At 42.2% G+C, this 18,376-nt stretch overlaps 1 non-coding gene across 1 annotated transcript; it reads left to right on the top strand.

Moving 5' to 3' along the window:
• The first annotated feature begins 325 nt into the window (after positions 1–325).
• On the top strand, positions 326–432 carry LOC136176195 (U6 spliceosomal RNA). Its single transcript, XR_010664561.1, has one exon. It is a non-coding gene; the product is annotated as a U6 spliceosomal RNA (small nuclear RNA).
• The last annotated feature ends 17,944 nt before the right edge of the window (positions 433–18,376 follow it).

The raw sequence follows: 18,376 nt of genomic DNA, 5'->3' as shown, positions 1-18,376 counted from the left end.
CACTCCAGTATTCTTGCCTGGAGGATTCCACGGACAGAGGAGCCTGGTGGGCTACAGTCCATAGCGTCGCAAAGAGTCAGACACGACTGAGCAGCTTAGCACAGAGACTGCCTTCCGTGTTTGGCCAGCAACTCAGTTGAGACTTTTTTTACTTTTGTCTCCAATAAAGCTGTAATAACCTCTGAATGATCATCCCATCCCTATCTAATTTCTTTCCCTATTGAGCGTAAATCCCAACGAAGTACCTGTTTAGTCTTGGTAAAATACAATTCTGATAATACCATCTGTATTCAACTCCTTTGCCCTCTGTTTTTAAAAGAGTTTGGTGCTCGCTTCGGCAGCACGTATACTAAAATTTGAACGATACAGAGAAGATTGGCATGGCCCCTGTGCAAGGATGACACGCAAATTCGTGAAGCGTTCCATATTTTTGCACTGGGAAGACCCAGAGGGATGGGATGGAGAGGGAGGAGGGAGTGGGGATCGGGATGGGGAACACATGTAAATCCATGGCTGATTCATGTCAGTGTATGGCAAAAACCACTACAATATTGTAAAGTAATTAGCCTCCAACTAATAAAAATAAATGAAAAAAAAATAAAAAGCAAAGACATTACTCACCAAAAAAAAAGAGTTTGAAGGTTTCTTGGGGCTTTCCTGGTGGCTCAGAGATAAATAATCTGCCTGCCAAAGCAGGAGACGCGGGTTGGATCCCTAGATGGGGAAGATCTCCTAGAGGAGGAAATGGCAACCCACTCTAGTATTCTTACCTGAAGAATTCTATGGACAGAGAAGCCTGGCATGCTACAGTCCATGGGGTTACAAAAAAGTTGGACACGACTTAGTGATTAAACAACAACAACAAACGTTTCTTGTTGCTAAGATGATCATATGAATTCTTATCCAAGCCATAGTACTTTTGAGAGTGAATCAGGGTGTTCTTAGTAATTATGCATGAAGCAGAGATGAAATGAAAACTGTCTTGAGAAAACCAGACTTCCTGTCATTCCTGTTGCCTCCCAATTAGGAAGAAGAACCTTATTCTGTCCATCGCTTTTCATATGTCAACAGCTTTCTCTTCTCATCACTTTCTCTCTCTCAGTCTGGATAGTTCTGCTCTATCCAGTGATACCCAGTCATACCCAAACATAGACTTTCACACGTTCCTGTTTTCATGTATACTGTTCCCTCCAAATGGAATTGCCTCTCCACTTCCAACTGACTCCAACCTCTTTTCAAAGCTATTGCAACCTCCTCTCAACACATGATGAGCTTTCATCTCAAAAAATCCCCATAGAAGGGGCATTCCCTGGTGGTCCAGTGGTTAAGACTCCACCTTCCAATGCAGGGAGTGAGGGTTCCATCCCTGGCTGGGGAACTAAGATCCCACACACCACAGAACTCCTAAGCCTGTGTGCCACAGCTACTGAGCCCATCCACTCTGGAGCCCACGCACCACAACAATGACCCCACATGATGCAATGACGATCCCGAATGCTGGAGCTAAAACCTGATGTAGTCAAATAAATATTTTTTAAAAAAGGAGTATCTCAGTGCAAGAGAAGGGGGCGACAGAGGATGAGATGGTTGGATGGCATCACTGACTCAATGGACATGAGGTTGAGCAAACTCAGGGAGATAGTGAAAGACAGGAAAGCCTGGCATTCTGCAGTTCATGGCGTTGAAAAGAGTTAGACACAGCTTAGCAGCCGAAAATAGCAAAGTGCCTGAAGACGAGGACTTTGCTTTAGAGGATGTCTGTCTACCCAGTATCTTGTCAAAATATTTTGTGCATTTTGCTCTGCTTTGGATAGCAAAGAAAAAACTTTGCTTATAATCTGGCATTATGGGGATAATAATGTCTAATGTTTATTAAATATTTTGTGTAAACCAGAATCTTTTTTTGCATTATCTATTTCATATCTACATCAATCCAGCAAGGATGGCACTATTATTATTCCCATTTGATTGATGAACAAGCAGAGATGCAGAGAGGCAAAGCAACTTCCCTGGCATCATTGAACTAATAAAGGATGGAGTTTAGTACCTGAATCCAGAAAGCTATGAAACACAGCCTTTTTTAACACAGAGTGTGTCAAGCATTGTTTAAAGCAATCTGTTTTTCCTAATTCAATTAATCTCCATGACAACCATATGAAGCAGATTCTCTTACGTAGATTTTACAGATGAAGAAAAGAGGGCACGTTGAGGTTAAGTAACTTGCCTATGGTCTCATGGATGAGGGGAAATTGACTAATAACTTGGAGGAGTACTGACTAAGCTTAGCCCCAGATGGCACAGGAGACTCTTACTTTCATGCCCAAGACATTAAAGTAAGGAGAGCAGAAGACAGTTGGCCATTCTGATGCTGGAGGCATCACAGCCCATTCCTGTCCAGTGCTTCCCAGTTTCCAAAGGCTTTGTCCTTACGGCGACCTGGAAGCATTGGGCTCTGATGTCTCCCACGGTGTGTGTTTGTCCTGGAGGCTTCCTCACGCACAGTGGCTCCAGTGGCCAACGGACACGGTGAGTGGTGCCCCGAGGATTCCACCCTGCAGGGACCAGAAGAACCAAGAACATGAAGTCGTCAGACCGATGAGCGTGGCTTCTGATGAGAGTGGCTTAGAGTGGAAGCCTGGTTGCTTGCTTGATAGGGAAGAGGAAGAGTGGATCAAGCAGGCAGTGTGTGCGCTGGGGACACGTCACATTGGGGAGAGCCAGTGGAAAGTTTGAGAAGCTGCACTTTCTATTGCTATAACCGCCCCCGTCACTAGTGTCCCTAAGGGACCATGTCCTTGTATTCCTTTTTTTTTTGGCCTAGTGTCCTATGGGTGGAATGTTAGTTCCCCGACCAGGGATCAAACCTGTGCCCCCTGCAGTGCGAGCTCAGAGTCTTAACCACTGGACCACCAGGAAAGTCCCTTGTTTTCCCTTTTTGAAGGAGAAAGCCACCTTCTGGTTTACTTCTATCCATATTAGGTGGATTTTATTCTCCTCTTTCTGACTTTATTGTCCTCTCATTCTGCTCCATGTCTGGAAATTATTTTCCAGCCCACTCATGGGCCACGATGTTAGGGGCATCCTAATAATCAAATGGGCTTCTTCGATGGCTCAGCAGGTAAAGAATCTGCCTGCCAATGTAGGAGACGCAGGAGACTTGGGCTCAGTCCCTGGGTTGAGAAGATTCCCAGGAGGAGGAAATGGCAACCCCACTGCAGTATTCTTGCCTGAAAAAAAAAAAAAAAAAACAAACAAACCCATGAGCGGAGGAACCTGGTGGGCTACAGTCCGAAGGGTTGCAAAGAGAAGCACCTGACTGAGGAGCACCTGAGCACACTGAACACAATAATCAGATAGATAATAATAACAATAGCAGTAATGATAATAACAATAGGATGTTTGTATTGAGTACTTACTGTGTGCCAGATTCTGTGCTGTGAACTCTTACTTGATTCTCACAATGACAAGGCAGGAAATGTTATTTCTACTTAGTAGATGAGGAAAATGAGATGAGAGACGTTAGCCGAGTTTCCTGGCATCCCAGCCAGGATGTGGCAGTCAAGATTCAAGGCCAAGTCTCCAAAGCTCTGCAGCCAGAACAGCCTTGGCCTTTCTGCCTCCTCCCCCAGTTCCTGCCACTTGTGGTCCCACAACCATCCTTGTCATCACAACCCCTGTCACTTTGCAGATTTAGAATTCCAGAACCCACCCTTCTATCTCTGTCAGGAAGTGAAGGTGATTTTTCTCCTCGTTCGTTAAAAAAAAAAAACCAAAAACCAAAAAACCTTAGGAAATTCAGAATAGACGGGATGTATGTATACATATAGCTGATTCACTTCGCTGTATAGTAGAAACTAATGTTGTAAAGCAACTGTGTGTGTGTGTGTGTGTGTTAGTTGCTCAGTCAAGTCCATTTCTTTGTGACCCTTTGGGCTGTAGCTCACCCGGCTCCTCTGTTTATGGGATGCTCTAGGCAAGAATACTGGAGTGGGTTGCTATTCTGTTCTCCAGAGATCTTCCTGACCCAGAGATGGAACCCACACCTCCTGCATTGCAGGCAGATTCTTTACCATCTGAGGCACCCGGGGAGATCCAAAGCAACTATACTCCATTAAAAATTAAAAAACAAACAGAAAAAGAACTGTGCCTGGGGCAAACACTTGCTTCTCTTTTTTTTTTCTTTTTGCTGAACTCAGAACTGTAAGGATGAAATCCTGAGAGTTACCTACCTGTCTAAGCATGAACCAGACAGCAGAAGGTACAGGAAAGTGAGTCCTGATGACATCATTTCTATCCCCTTGATTGAGCTGCACCTGATGTCATGATACTTGCAAACTTGAATCAATAAATTTATTTTCTGCTTTAAAAAGTAAAAACCACCTTATTTTGAGTTAAAATACAACTACAGGGAATGATACACAAACAATAGAACTCGATTGGCTACCTCTCTCCTGTCTCCTGATCCAACCACGGACTCTCTCCACCCTGAGTAACGCCCTGCTGACTCTTGCTGTGATCACTTCCTGGTGTTTTCTTGTAGTTTTTTCTTTTGACTGCAACTCTCCCAACATTCTAGTGTAGTCTTTTTCATTTAATAGGTCGACACGTCTGTTCCTCTCCAGGTTCACTTTTCATCGGTTTCCCCTCCTTACATTTGATTTTGTGAGGAACTCGGGGCACACAGCCTTGGAGTTCCTCAGTCTGGATGGTGCTGGCTGCACACTCATGATACTGTTCAGTAGTTCTGTCCACTTTATTGCCTGCAAATTGGTTGCTGGACCCAGAAGTTTAGCCTGAGCAGGTTTAATCTGAGTAGATCTTGTTGGCAGGTTCAACCGCAGGGAGCACATGACATCTGTCATCTTTTTGTGATCTTAGTCATCATTGATGTTCATTGTCTAGATTCATCAATTCATTGGATGTTGTAAAATGCTGATGTCTCATTATTTACTTTTTATGTGTTTGTTGAAATATTTTAAAAAGAGGTGCTTTCTTTTGGTGACTATTTGATTAGTGTTGTAGTTGATATTTTAGATAGGAAAAAAAGGATAAATATTGTCTCTTCATTTATTTGCCAACTTTCAAGACAATTAATTCCTTGAACTACTGAAGGGGACCACTGAAGGCAATCAGTTAATTTTTGTTGTTTTAAATATTGAATCTACCTATTAGGAGTTTGGAATGAACATATGCACATTATTATATATACAATAGACAACAAGGACCTACTGTATGGCACAGGAAACTATACTCAATATCTTGTAACAACCTATAATGGAAAAGAATCTGAAAAAGCATATATATATATATATATATATAAAACATATGTATATTATATATGTATATATATGAATCACTTTGCTATACCCCTGAAATTAACACAGCATTGTATATTAGCTATACTTTAGTTTTAAAAAATGGTTAAATTAAAATAAAATCTTGTTATGGGGGAAATGCCCAATTCCAGCAGGAAACTTTTAATTATGTTGTACTTAGTTTGGTGGCTTCCCTGGCAGCTCAGACAGTGAAGAATCTGCCTGCAGTGAAGGAGACCTGGGTTCAATCCTTGGGTCAGAAAGATCCCCTGGAGAAGGGAATGGCAATCCACTCTAGTATTCTCACTTGGAGAATTCTGTGGACATACCATGGGGTCGCAAAGAGTCAGACACAACTGAGCAACTTTCACTCATTTGGTAAAGATGTATGTCTTCATTGTGAATCTGGGATTTGTATATCAGAATGATACTACAATTTTACTTAAGCATGTGAAAGGAAAGTTGCTCAGTCATGTCCAACTCTTTGTAACTCCATGAACTGTATATAGTCCATGGAATTCTCCAGGCCAGAATACTGGAGTGGGCAGCCTTTCCCTTCTCCAGGGGATCTTCCCAACCCAGGGATTGAATCCAGGTCTCCTGAATTGCAGGCGGATTGTTTACCGGCTGAGCCACAAGGGAAGTCCAGGAATACTGGAATGGGTAGTGTATCCCTTCTCCATGGGATCTTCCTGACCCGGGAATTAAACTGGAGTCTCCTGCATTGAAAGCAGATTCTTTACTAAATATTCTTTACCAGAGTATATATATCAACATATATATAGTGATAGTATGTATCGCTATTATATTGCTTTACTAGAGATATAATAAATATTGAGAAGTCATTAAAAAAAAAACCTCATGTGAAAAATGAGGTAACTGAGAACCAGACATTAAGTAACTGACTTAACATCTCACGGCACATTGGTGGCAGAGCCGGCAGTTCTCTCCTGTCTCCCAATTCATTCTAATCTTCCCCTTTCATGAGCAGAACCTAAGACCTGGAGCCCTAGGCTCCAAAGCTGTCTGAGAATATCTGAAAGGGCAATATATATTCAAGGCATTGTCCGGCTCCCCTCCTGGCTCTTTGCCTTCAGTACACAGCCCCGCAGCCAGCTTGAGCCTCATTGGAAAGAGACTGGGGCAGCCTGCGGTTTGTGCACGGCTTCTGAGAGAGTGAGTTGCCAGCTCTGGAAATCCCGCCTGGTGTCGTGGGAATGTGCCCAGGTTGCTATGGGGAAGCTTTCAGCCGCGGCTGCCGCAAGGCAGCCCCCTGCCAAATCCTGTCTTGCTGATTCTCAGCGGGGAAGTGGGAAGTCAGAGGAGAAGGTTCCAACCTGTCAGAAGGGAAATAGCTGAGAAACCATCTCCCCATCATGTTAATGATCTCAGCATGAGAGAGAGGGATAAAGAGAGACTATTTGGTAGAGGAGGTCAGGGAAAGAGATGGAGGGAGGGGAGGTGATCAGATGGGGTTAGGAGAAGGAAGGTGATGTGTAACCCTGTGTGCGAGGGAGGTGGAGGCTGCCTGGCCCCTGAAGACTGCTAAGCACTCCATCTGTTCACACCTACTCCTGTAGCTGATGACCTCAGACCCACCTACTTGTCCTGCTCTACCCCTTCCCTGCTCTTCTTCCGGTTGCCCCCGCCCCCGCCCCCCAGGAATGACAGCAGCAGAGATAAGGACGTGCTGTTTTATGTAAGGATCCAAAAGCCCTGCTAACGTGTGGGTTAGAGAGCCAGTCAAGGCCAAGGACAAGGCTGCTGCCCATGGCCCTGGTCTGTGTCCTGAAACACACTGGTGTGGTTACTTACTTTTGGCTGGAGAGCAGGGTCACTGGGACTGCATTCTTGAAAGTGAAATGAAACTTGACAGTGGGAGATATCACTGCCTCTACTGAGTCATAAAACTGAGATCTTTGGGCCAAGTGAGCAGGAACCTACTCACTCTAGTTCTTTTCTTCTTGGAAGAAGATTCTGCAGGACTTCAACCTGAGAAGTCATAATAGGCAAGATGCTATAGCAGAATGTTTTTATTATTTTTTTTATTTTTATTTTTTTTCCCATTTATTTTTATTAGTTGAAGGCTAATTACTTTACAATATTGTAGTGGTTTTTGCCATACATTGACATGAATCAGCCATGGATTTACATGTATTCCCCATAGCAGAATGTTTTTAAAATTGTTAGTTGTGAAATTAATTTAGTGAGTTGTGATCAGAATAATATATAAAAAAATGAAATGGAGTAGACAATAGTCCAGGGTACATTAATTACATGGAGAAGGTGGTTATTGTTTCATGAAATTCTTTCTAGTGTTATGTGTGTAATTGTGTGGATGTGTACTGGGTCAGGATGTATTTCTTACAGTAAATCACAGCCAAAAATTTGGAACATCATTGTTCTTTTAGAAAGTGTCAGGAGTGAAGACTTGGATTCACTGTAGGGTCTGCCAGAAAGTTGCTGTGTGACCTGTGGTGAGTTGTTTAAGCTCTCTGATCTTCATTTGCCTCATCTGTGATGTAAATGAAAGAAATCAAATGAAAAGATTAAATTGATGATCTCTATGGTTCCTTCCAGCGTCCCATTCTATAGTTTTTTTTAAGATTCTATAATTTTTAAGATAAATGAGAATTTAACTTGTCTTTAACGATTCTCAAGGAAGGAGATGGTCTCCTCGCCAGTAAGCAATAATTTCCATTAAAAAGCAGCTCCTTCTCTTTAGACTTCATTCATTCACCAGTTAGGTATTGATATGGCAGACACTGCTCTAGATCCTGGAGAGCAAACACGTGGGATAAAACACACAAAACCCTGTACATGTGATATTTCCTTAGAAACCTCTGTAGCAGAGACTTCCCTGGCAGTGTAATGGTTAAGACTTTGCCTTCCAATGCAGGGGGTGAGGAACTAAGATTCCACATACCTTGAGGCCTAAAAATCAAAACATTAAAAAAAAAAAAAAAAAAAACAGAAGAAAATTGTAACAAGTTCAATAAAAGTCTTTAAAAATGGTCCACATCGAAAAAACATTTTTTTAAAAAGGAAACCTTTGTAGCATTTACTTTTTTTTCACTTACCATATATTAAAATAAAACAAAACTGAAAACCTTTCTTTAGACTTGAGAGGGTAATTAAAGTTTTTCCAGTAATTGGTTTGGACCCTCAGCTTCTCCTTCCATAAAGTGGGAATGCGATCATGAAATGCTAGGAATTCAAAGTCCAGAAGAGTTCCTGGATATGTTTTTTGTTTGTTTCGAAGGGCGACCTGACCTGATAATCTCGAATAGATAGAAATCTCAGTGTTCCAGACAGGAAGTTACTATTTTCCTTGAATGCTTTTCCTTTTTCCTAGGAGCTCTTAAAACCACAGACCGTTTACTGAAAGATAATTCATTTTAAAAGTTTCCATTTCAGCTCCTTGACATATTCATCTCTCAGTATAGAGGTGAAAAGCCTCCTCTGAGGACTTTGGGATTGGGGAGACATCTTTCTGGCCCTTAAGCCAAAACTCGACTGTTTGGAGAAGGGTTGGGTAAAACCTGCAGACTCCTGATGACCAGGATGCTTAATTGATTAGAAGTGCTGGGAACTTTAGAATCTGAAATCATCTTGACCACCAGGGGGCAGTAAGAACTTAGTTTTTCCACACCACCAATGACTGCCATTCCTGTCTACTTTAGCCTGAAGTTACAGGCTGGCAAAATGACCTTTTCAAAATATACCTGGCCAAGTCAGAGCCCCTGAACACCAGGGCTATAATCAGTCATTTGGCTGACGCTCCTGTCTCTCATCTCCCAAAATTGAACATGCAGGTCCATTCACTGATTCAAAAGGTATCTATGGAATCCATTTATGTATCTAGTACTGTGCTAGACTCTGCCAATCCAGCCTTCATCAAGGCAAAACCTCTGCTCTGCGGGACTCACAGTCTATGTTCTTCCATGAATGAGAGATAAGGGCTTGCTGCCCCCAAGGTGGTTTCACATGGTCCTGAATCCAAGGTTCTAAGGCTGTTTTCTTATAGTGAGGGGAAGGTTCTAGGTGTTAGGATCATAATCTTGACAATTTCAAATGAAAGAATATACATCTCTGTGAATGAGGTTTAGGAACTGCTTTTGATATTATAACTAAACTTTGGAACATGAGTTGGAGCTGACTGTAGAGCCTCATCATGAATCCCAAGCGAGGAATCACTGTTTTGCTGGGTAACCTTGCAGGACTGATCAATCTTTCTGGACCCAAATTTTCCTACCTGCTTTCAGAAATGGCCAGGACACTAATAGAAAACTTTGTGAGACAGAAGAGAATGTGGGCGTTACCCCAATATAAAAACTCAATGGGGATTTTGCCTGCCCTTTTGCTAAGTGTTTACAGCTGATTATTTAGTTGTATAACTGGTAGCTCCCCCTGCCATTTCTTTTATTTGGTATAGATACAAGATCTAGGTTATGTTAGAACTGTAGTATTGAGGGTAGTATGGACGTTCCTTAAAGAACTAAAAACTACCATATGACCCAGCAATCCCACTGGGTATATGCCCTGAGAAAACCATAATTCAAAAAGACACTTGTACCCCAGTGTTCCCTGCAGCACTATTTACAATAGCCAGGACATGGAAGCAACCTAAATATCCACTGACAAATGAATGGATAAACAAAATATGGAACATATATAAATGGATATTCAGTTCAGTTCAGTCGCTCAGTCGTGTCCGACTCTTTGCGACCCCATCAACTGCAGCATGCCAGGCTTCCCTGTCCATCATCAACTCCCGGAGTTTACTCAACTCATGTCCATCGAGTCGGTGATGCCATCCAGCCATCTCATCCTCTGTTGTCTCCTTCTCCTCCTGCCCCCAATCCCTCCCAGCATCAGGGTCTTTTCCAATGAGTCAACTCTTCGCATGAGGTGACCAAAGTACTGGAGTTTCAGCTTCAGCATCAGTCCTTCCAATGAACACCCAGGACTGATCTCCTTTAGGATGGATTGGTTGGATCTCCTTACAGTCCAAGGGACTCTCAAGAGTATTCTCCAATACCACAGTTCCAAAGCATCAGTTTTTCAATGTTCAGCTTTCTTCACAGTCCAACTCTCACATCCATTCATGACCACTGGAAAAACCATAGCCTTGATTAGACGGATCTTTGTTGGCAAAGTAATGTCTCTGCTTTTTAATATGCTGTCTAGGTTGGTCATAATTTTCTTCCAAGGAGTAAGTGTCTTTTAGTTTCATGGCTGCAGTCACCATCTGCAGTGGTTTTGGAATATTACTCAGCCATAAAAATGAATGAAATTGGATCATTTGTAATGATGTGGATGAGCCTAGAGTCTGTCATCCAGAGTGAAGTAAGTCAGAAAGAGAAAAACAAATATCATGTATTAACTCATGTATGTGGAATCTAGAAAAATGATACTGAAGAACCTATTTGCAGGACAGGAATAAAGATGCAAATGTAAAGAATGGACTTGTTGGCACAGTGGTGGAAGGAGAGGGTGGAACAAATTGAGACAGTAGCATTGACATATATACACTATCACGTGTAAAATAGATAGCTCGTAGGGAGCTGCTGTCTAGCACATGGAGCTCAGCTTGGTGCTCTGTGATGATGACCTGGAAAGGTGGAACGGGGAAGTGAAGGAGGGTCAAGAGAGAGCGTGTGTGTGTATATATACACTTATAGCTGATTCATGTTGTACAGCAGAACCTTCACACAACATTGTAAAGCAATTATATTCCAATTAAAAATAAATTTTAAAAAATGCAAAAGAAAAAATGTAATACATGGTCATATACTGATTAAAATGTTTTGCAGAAAAAATTTTTTTAAAAAGCTATAGTACTGGAACACAGAAGTCAATAATTATCCAACCAAGGGATCAGATTTTATTTTATTTTTCACAACTTGAATTAATTGAGCTTGTAAATGGATGACATAGCTCACTGCTTTCTTTTTTCTTTTTTCTTTTTTTAATTTATTTTTTAGCTCACTGCTTTCTTAAAGATAGGATGAAATGAGAGAAGAATTCTGGAACACACTTATTCCCCCCAAACTTTCTTGGGTGGGTATTGCCTATAGGTCATGTTGAAAAAGTTTGGCAGGATTCCCTATGCAACATGGAATTGATGGATTTATAATTATGTAATTAATTATATTGGCTTCCCTGGTGGTTCAGTGGTAAAGAATCCTCCTGCCAATGCAGGAGACTCGTGTTTGATCCCTGGGTGGGAAAGATCCTCTAGGAAAGGAAATGGCAACCCACTCCAGAATTCTTGCCTGGGAAATCCCTTGGACCAAGGAGCCTGGAGGGCTACAGTCCTTGGGGTCACAGAAGAGTCAGACACAACTGAGTGCCTAAGCATATATAATTATATAATAGTCTAATTATGATTATATATTTTAAATATAACTGTAATTATATAATAAATTCTATATTTATTATATAATAATATAATTAAGTGCAATAATTGGAATGTATAGGGAATCTGCTAGGGTGATTCGGACCATCTCTAAATAGTTGAGCATGAATTTCTACAGGATAACCCTGCCTCTAATACTAATGCTGATCTGACTGGTCACATTTAGATTCTTTTTTCTTTTTTTCACACTTAGATTATAACGTTTGCCCTTGTTTTAATTTTTTCTGGTGTTTGCGTAGAGTAATTTTTACCAAAAGCCAAAGAAAAAGAAATTTGATTACATAATTTGATGACCTAGGCATTTTTAGGTAATGAACAGCCCTTGGAAGGGGAATTAAGAAGACCCAACATGTCATTGCCTTACCACCTAACTACCAGGTAAGCACTTTCCATAATTATGGTAATTTGGAAGGGGCACACCTGGCTGAAAATTCCACCTTTGCCTCTTATTGTGGGACTCACACAAGTCCCGAAATTTCTCTGATCCTGCTTTCTCATCTATTAAGCAACAGTATGCCTATTTTACTTCCTTTATTGGGGGGTTGTAAAAATCCTATGGCTCATTGCTGTAGAAGTGTTTCACTTCAAAGTGCTTTGTGAGTTTTTATTTTGGTGGCCGTCTCTCAGGATCTTATCTTGACACCTGAGGCAATTCTGATCTTATTAGTTTGGCCTGCCTTTTCTTGCCTGGACATTCAAATGGGAGTTTCTGAGACGGTCAGTTGTTTATTTTCTTTGGTTTTTAGAATACGCCCTTTGTCCAGGCTCTTGTGCTGAGTTACCATAACACAGCCTAATTACCTGCTGGCTTGAAACTCTAGGACCTTTGCCTGCAATTCACATGGCTTCCTGTAAATATCTACTTGTGAGAAATGGGTCTTATTTCTGCCTTCAGAGTTAGTGACTTACCAGGAACTGTGCTCAATGTTATGTGGCAGCCTGATGGCAGGGGAGTTTGGGGAGAATGTATATGTATATGTACATTATATGTGTGACTGAATCCCTTTGCTGTCCACCTCAAACTATCACAGCGTGGTTAATCGGCTTTACTCCAATATGAAATGAAAAGCTAAAATGGAAAAAAAAAGTTGGTGACTTAGGTGCCTGAAAAATGTTGTTCACCAGGAGCAAATTAATAACAGCAGCAAAACTCAGAACAGACTTTTAGGGTGTGTACAGTCTTCTTTCTTTAAAGGTAGTTAGCTGTATTTCGAGGTCAATAACAGGTGTGTGACTTAGCCTTACTGGGCTCCCATTAGTTTCAAGCTATGGTGGAGTTAGAATTATTGAGTCTCAAGAGGAGATTTTAGAAATGGGTTCTCCATGTCCACTGCCCAGCAGACATTTCTGATTCTAATAAACTCAGGGAGGCCAATGGGCAGGCGGAGGGTGGTGATTATGAAGACAGGGACCAGACCTTTAGTGAACTTTGAGGACAAGGAGAAAAGGAGTTTATAGAAGCAGAAGCAAAAATGGGTGAAAAGGCAGGGGGAGAAATCTTACTGAGAAAAGGAGAAAAGAAAGAAATGGAGGAGGAAAAGGGGAGTGAGGGTATCAGTATGGAGTAAAGGAGGAAGATGAGGGTCTAGGAGAAGACTTCTTTGCTCCAGTCTCCTACTGAGACAGAGCAGAAACAAATATTCTAGAACAAAATCAACTGTGCCCAGATGTTCCTGAGATGCTCCATCTGCATGACTCTAAGACCAGCAGAAATTCAAGCCTCTTTATATTCAGGTCTCCCTGATTCCTAAACCCCATTCCTCCAAATCATAAAACTCCTAGATGCAGGAATATTAATAGCTGATGGCTCTTACCTCTGTTTTTCCATGTTACTTTACAAAATCTTGGTGCTATTAGATAAAGCCCCGCTCCCTAAGTGTACTATTTTCCCCATAACTTGTCTGACTTGTTTGTTTGTTTTTTTTCCCCACACCATGTAGCATGTGAGATCTTAGTTTCCCTATCAGGGATCAAACCCTCATTCTTTGTATTGGGAACACAGAATCTTTACCACTGGACCACCAGGGATGTCCCCAACTTCATTTTCTAAGCTAAGACACTCAAAGACCTGTATCTACTCTCTTTCTTACCTTTTTTTAAAAATTAATTTTTACTGGAGTATGGTCGATTTACAGTGCTGGGTTAGTTTGTGCTATGTGCAAAGTGAGTCAGTTACACATACACGTATGTCCAGTCTTTTATTTAGATTTTCTTTTTCACCTTAGAAGCTTTTAGACAGAGTCCACCTTGAGTCTGAGTATTATCTGCCTGGAAAAGAGCACTGATTCTATCACACTGTGCCCTGAGTTCACCTAAGGGTCAGGGCTCTCTCCTTTTCTGGAAGGCGGGCACACGTGGTTCCTGCCCTCCAGACCAGTAAAGGAGAGAGGTTCCCCTTCTTTATCCGGTACCACTCCTCTCAGACTGTGGAGAAATGCAGCTCGTCATATGCTGTCAGAATGAGAGCTGTGGGGCGCTCTGCTGGGATCTTTCCTTCCTCTCGCTCATCGCACTCGTGGCTGTGCTGGGGGAACCTGTCTGGAAGGGAGAACTGATCCGCCAGCATGAGGAATATGTAATTATGGGGTGGAGGGGCACTGGAAAGCTTCCCCAAGAGCTCAGGAGTCATTTGCACATCCCATTTTGTCCTTTAAACTTCAAGAGTGAATGGAATGTTCCAGTGAGGAGAGATCAGAGGGGAAATTTGGGGCTCCCCCTCTGCTGGTTCTTCTTTGAGGAGCTGAGAACCTGCATAATGAGCAAGAGACCTTCTTTTTTTTCAGCTTTTTTTTTCTTGTCTGTGCTGGGTCTTTGTTGTTTTTTAAGAACTTTCTCTAGTTGCGGAAGTGGGGGCTGCTCTTTGCTGTGGTGTGCAGGCATCTCATTGCGGTGGCTTGTCTTGTTGCTGAGTGCAGGTGCTAGGCACGTGGGCTTCAGTACTTGGGGTGCACGGGCTTAGTTGCTCCGCAGCATGTGGAATCTTCCCAGACCAGGGATCGAACCCATGTCCCCTACATTAGCAGGTGAACTCTTATCCACTGAGCCCACAGGGACATCCAAGAGAGTCCTTTCTTGTTAGTCACCGTTTAATCACTGACTTTTGCCATTTTGCTTTCTTGGTAAAACGGTAGACTTTGAGACTTACATGTTTTCTATTGAGTCCCTCTTAATTGTTGGCTCCGTGATGCCCGTAAAGGTTCCACATATCATACATGGACTCTGTGCAGAATTCACAAAGCTGACATTGCTGTAGCCCAGCCAAGGGTTAAGTTAGGATCTTACTGCTGATGTTTGTTTGGGTTTTTTCTCTGTCATCAGACTCTTCGAAGTTTTAGAAATAAATATAAATGGTTTCACTCTGATTCAAAGAGGATTTTCCCCTGCAGCTGATTTTGCTCTAACATATAGCTTAATATAAAGCCTCACATTCTGAACACAGTTAGCCTTCAAAGTGGATTAAGATTGTCGTGCTTCGGGCACTTCCAAGGCATTAGTTACAGTACATTGCATTAGCTTTACCAGTTGTCTCTCCTGTAATGAAAAGGACAAAAAGATCACCCGCTTGAATAGGAGACCCAAATGCCATCTTTTAACTTCTGTGGAGTGTGATGGAGATGGTAATTGAAAGGGTAAAACCATTCGCATTGTAAGGAAGCAATCAAGCATTCTCTAGTTCCCTTAGAAAAGGCAAGCACAGAAATCTGAGATGCTGGAAGCTGAGAGTTCTATTCATACTAGTGATAATAGTAATGATCGTGATCATAATTGTACCAGTTGTTACCATTTTCCACCCCCTCCCCTTCTTTACAGGCCTTAAGAGAAACAGACCTGTATTTTAAGCTATTAAGTTGACTTCATCTTTATTCACGTCTTTTTTGGTTAAGTGGGGAGCTGCTCAAATGACAAGTGGATTTCATACATGCAGCCTGTGTGAAGTGGATTTTTATCAGGCTCCCTGGTATATTTGTGCAACCAGAATCCCTTGATGCTCAGTGCACTTTATTACATTAGTGATTAGTATCAATGCTTATACACACGATTTTAGGTGCAAAACTGATACATCCTTGGACTTCTCTTAGCATTTACTGTGTGGTAGGCGCTGTGCCAAGGGTTTAATGTATATAACCCTGTTGATCTGCTACCACAAGCCCGTAATACAGGTGCTGTTGTTGACAGTTTGATCTTTCACGAGGGCTAACCGAGGCACTGAGACATTAGTTAAAACTTGTCAGTAAATGGTGGATCCAAACTTTGAACCCAGCCATTCTGATTCCAGGACCCCTTGCACTTAACTGCTAGACCATACTGTCAATGATGCATGAGGAAATCAGGAAGTAATGCAAGTTTAAAAAAAAATTATTGATTTATTGGCTGCGCTGGGTCTTCATTGTTGCACGCAGGCTTTCTCTAGTTGCTGTGAGCAGAGGCTACTCTGACGGTGCATGGGCTTCTCGTTGCAGTGGCTTTTCTTGTGGATTTTGGGCTCTAGGTGCTCAGGCTTCAGTAGTTTCCCTGTGGCATGTGGAATCTTCCCAGACCAGGGTGGAACCTGTGTCCCCTGCATTGGCAGGCAGATTCTTAACCATTGGACCACCAGGCAAGTCTGAGTACTAGAAGCTTAATATAACTGGAAAGTATGCTGTAATTGTCAAGGATATGCAGATATGTCTGCCAGCTTTGAGAATTCATGCCTGCACATACCAATATTGACATTTATCTCAAACAGGTCATGTGATGGATGTTAAAAATGCATATTTTTACAAGGCAGATGCCATAATTGTGTAGTATAGGCTTATGAATGAGTTATCAAATCAGGTACCAATTTAGAACCAAGATGCCGACATCGAAGATGGAGATCATTCCACAACAAAGGAGATACGGAGCTAACCAGGGGAAAACACAAATTCAGACATCAGATCGTGATGCCAAAAACTTGGCCTTTGTGCACCGGTACTGAATCAAATCTCTGAAACAGTGTTTTGGGTGAAGTAGGAAAGAATAGCTTTATTGCTTTGTCAGGCAAAGGGGGATATAGTGGGCTCCTGCCCCTCAGAAACTGTGCATCCCAACCCTGGGTTTGATTCGGTGAGGAGTTTTTATAGCAATGGTTCAAGGATGGAGTTGCTAATAAAGTGTGAATAGAAATAGAGAAAACACAGAGTAGAGAACACATGTATGGACCTCAGGCAGGGAAAGGCAGGGAGGGATGAACTGGGAGATTTGGATTGACCCATATACACTGCCATGCATGGAAGAGAGAACTAGTGCAGGCCTGCTGTGTAACTCGAGAAACTCTACTCAGGGCTCAGTGGTGATCTAGGTGGAAGGGCAGTCCAGAAGGGAGGGGATATGTGTGTACATGTGGCTGGCTGGTTCACTTTGCTATACCGCAGAAATGAGCAGTGTTGTGACGCAACTATACCCCAGTAAATTAAAAAAAAAAAAAATCCGTGTCACTTAGGCACTTAAAAAAAAAAAAAGGATCGGGATGTGTGCATGGCCTGCACTCCTTTAACTGGCCTCAGATGGTCTCCTCCCTCGTCTCTGCATCACCCCCACTTTCCCTGATCAGCAACTGTTGAATCTGCCCTTTGGAACTCAGAGAAGGTCATGGAAGTTGGAGTCTGTTTCCTGCAAACAAGAAAGGAGGGACACAGAAAGGCTTCTGTACCCAGGAGTCCCACGCAGTCATGCTTGGCTTCAGTTTGGCAGTTTGAACCCAGTCCCGCTGCTGATTAGCTGGGTGTCTTTTTTTTTCATTTTTGACTGCTCTAGCTCCTCACTGCAGGAGGGCTTTCTCTAGTTGCCAGCGAATAGGGACTACTCTCTAGTTGCCACGTGCAGGCTTCTCATCAAGGTGGCTTCTCTTGTGGCAGAGCACGGGTGCGTGGCCTTCAGTAGTTTGGGCTCTCTGGCTTAGTTGCTCTGAGGCATGTGGGGTCTTCCTGGCCCAGGGATGAAATCCACGTCCCCTGCATTGATGGGCAGATTCTTAGCCACCGAGCCACAAGGGAAGTCCCCGTGTGTCTCTCACACGACCTTTCCAAGCCTCATTCTTTTCTTATTTGAAAATGGGGATAACAGTTTCCTCATTGGAGTGATTTGAGATCATGCCTGATTTACAGTAAGTGTGCAGTAAATATTAGCTGGCCTTACTGTGATTGTGCTTGGATTGATACAATTAAATAAAATTCCCTCCCCACCTTCAGCATACAACCAGTGTACATAAATTGCTCTTTGTAGCATTTCTCCCTCAGAAAACAGGCACATTGTTCCTGGAACCTGGGCCAAACCCTTACCCGTATAAGGCGCTTTGTGCCCATAAAATGGAAAACAAGCTATTTTGACAATGTGCTCTAGAGAGCACTGTTAGTAAAACAGTAACAGGAAGGATGAAGTAGTTTAGCATTTACAAGCATGTGATAACTTCTGTAAATCTAAAACTGTTCTTAAAATAAAGTTGATGTATTTTACAAAATACGTGTTACTGTGTTTCTGGACTCACCTGCTCAGTAATTAATAGGTTAAGTTCGTTTTTATACCACAATAAACAGGCTATCAAAGGCAGCCAACAGAGAGAGGCACTTCTTGAACCAAGTTCCTTATCTATAAAATGTGGGGGTTGGTTTCTTCTAAGTAT

This window comes from Muntiacus reevesi, chromosome 9, assembly GCF_963930625.1.
Source record: "Muntiacus reevesi chromosome 9, mMunRee1.1, whole genome shotgun sequence".
In the NCBI taxonomy this organism is placed as follows: Eukaryota; Metazoa; Chordata; class Mammalia; order Artiodactyla; family Cervidae; genus Muntiacus; species Muntiacus reevesi.
The sequence above is the reverse complement of the archived record's forward strand: the minus strand, read 5'-3'. Positions and strand labels throughout refer to the sequence as shown.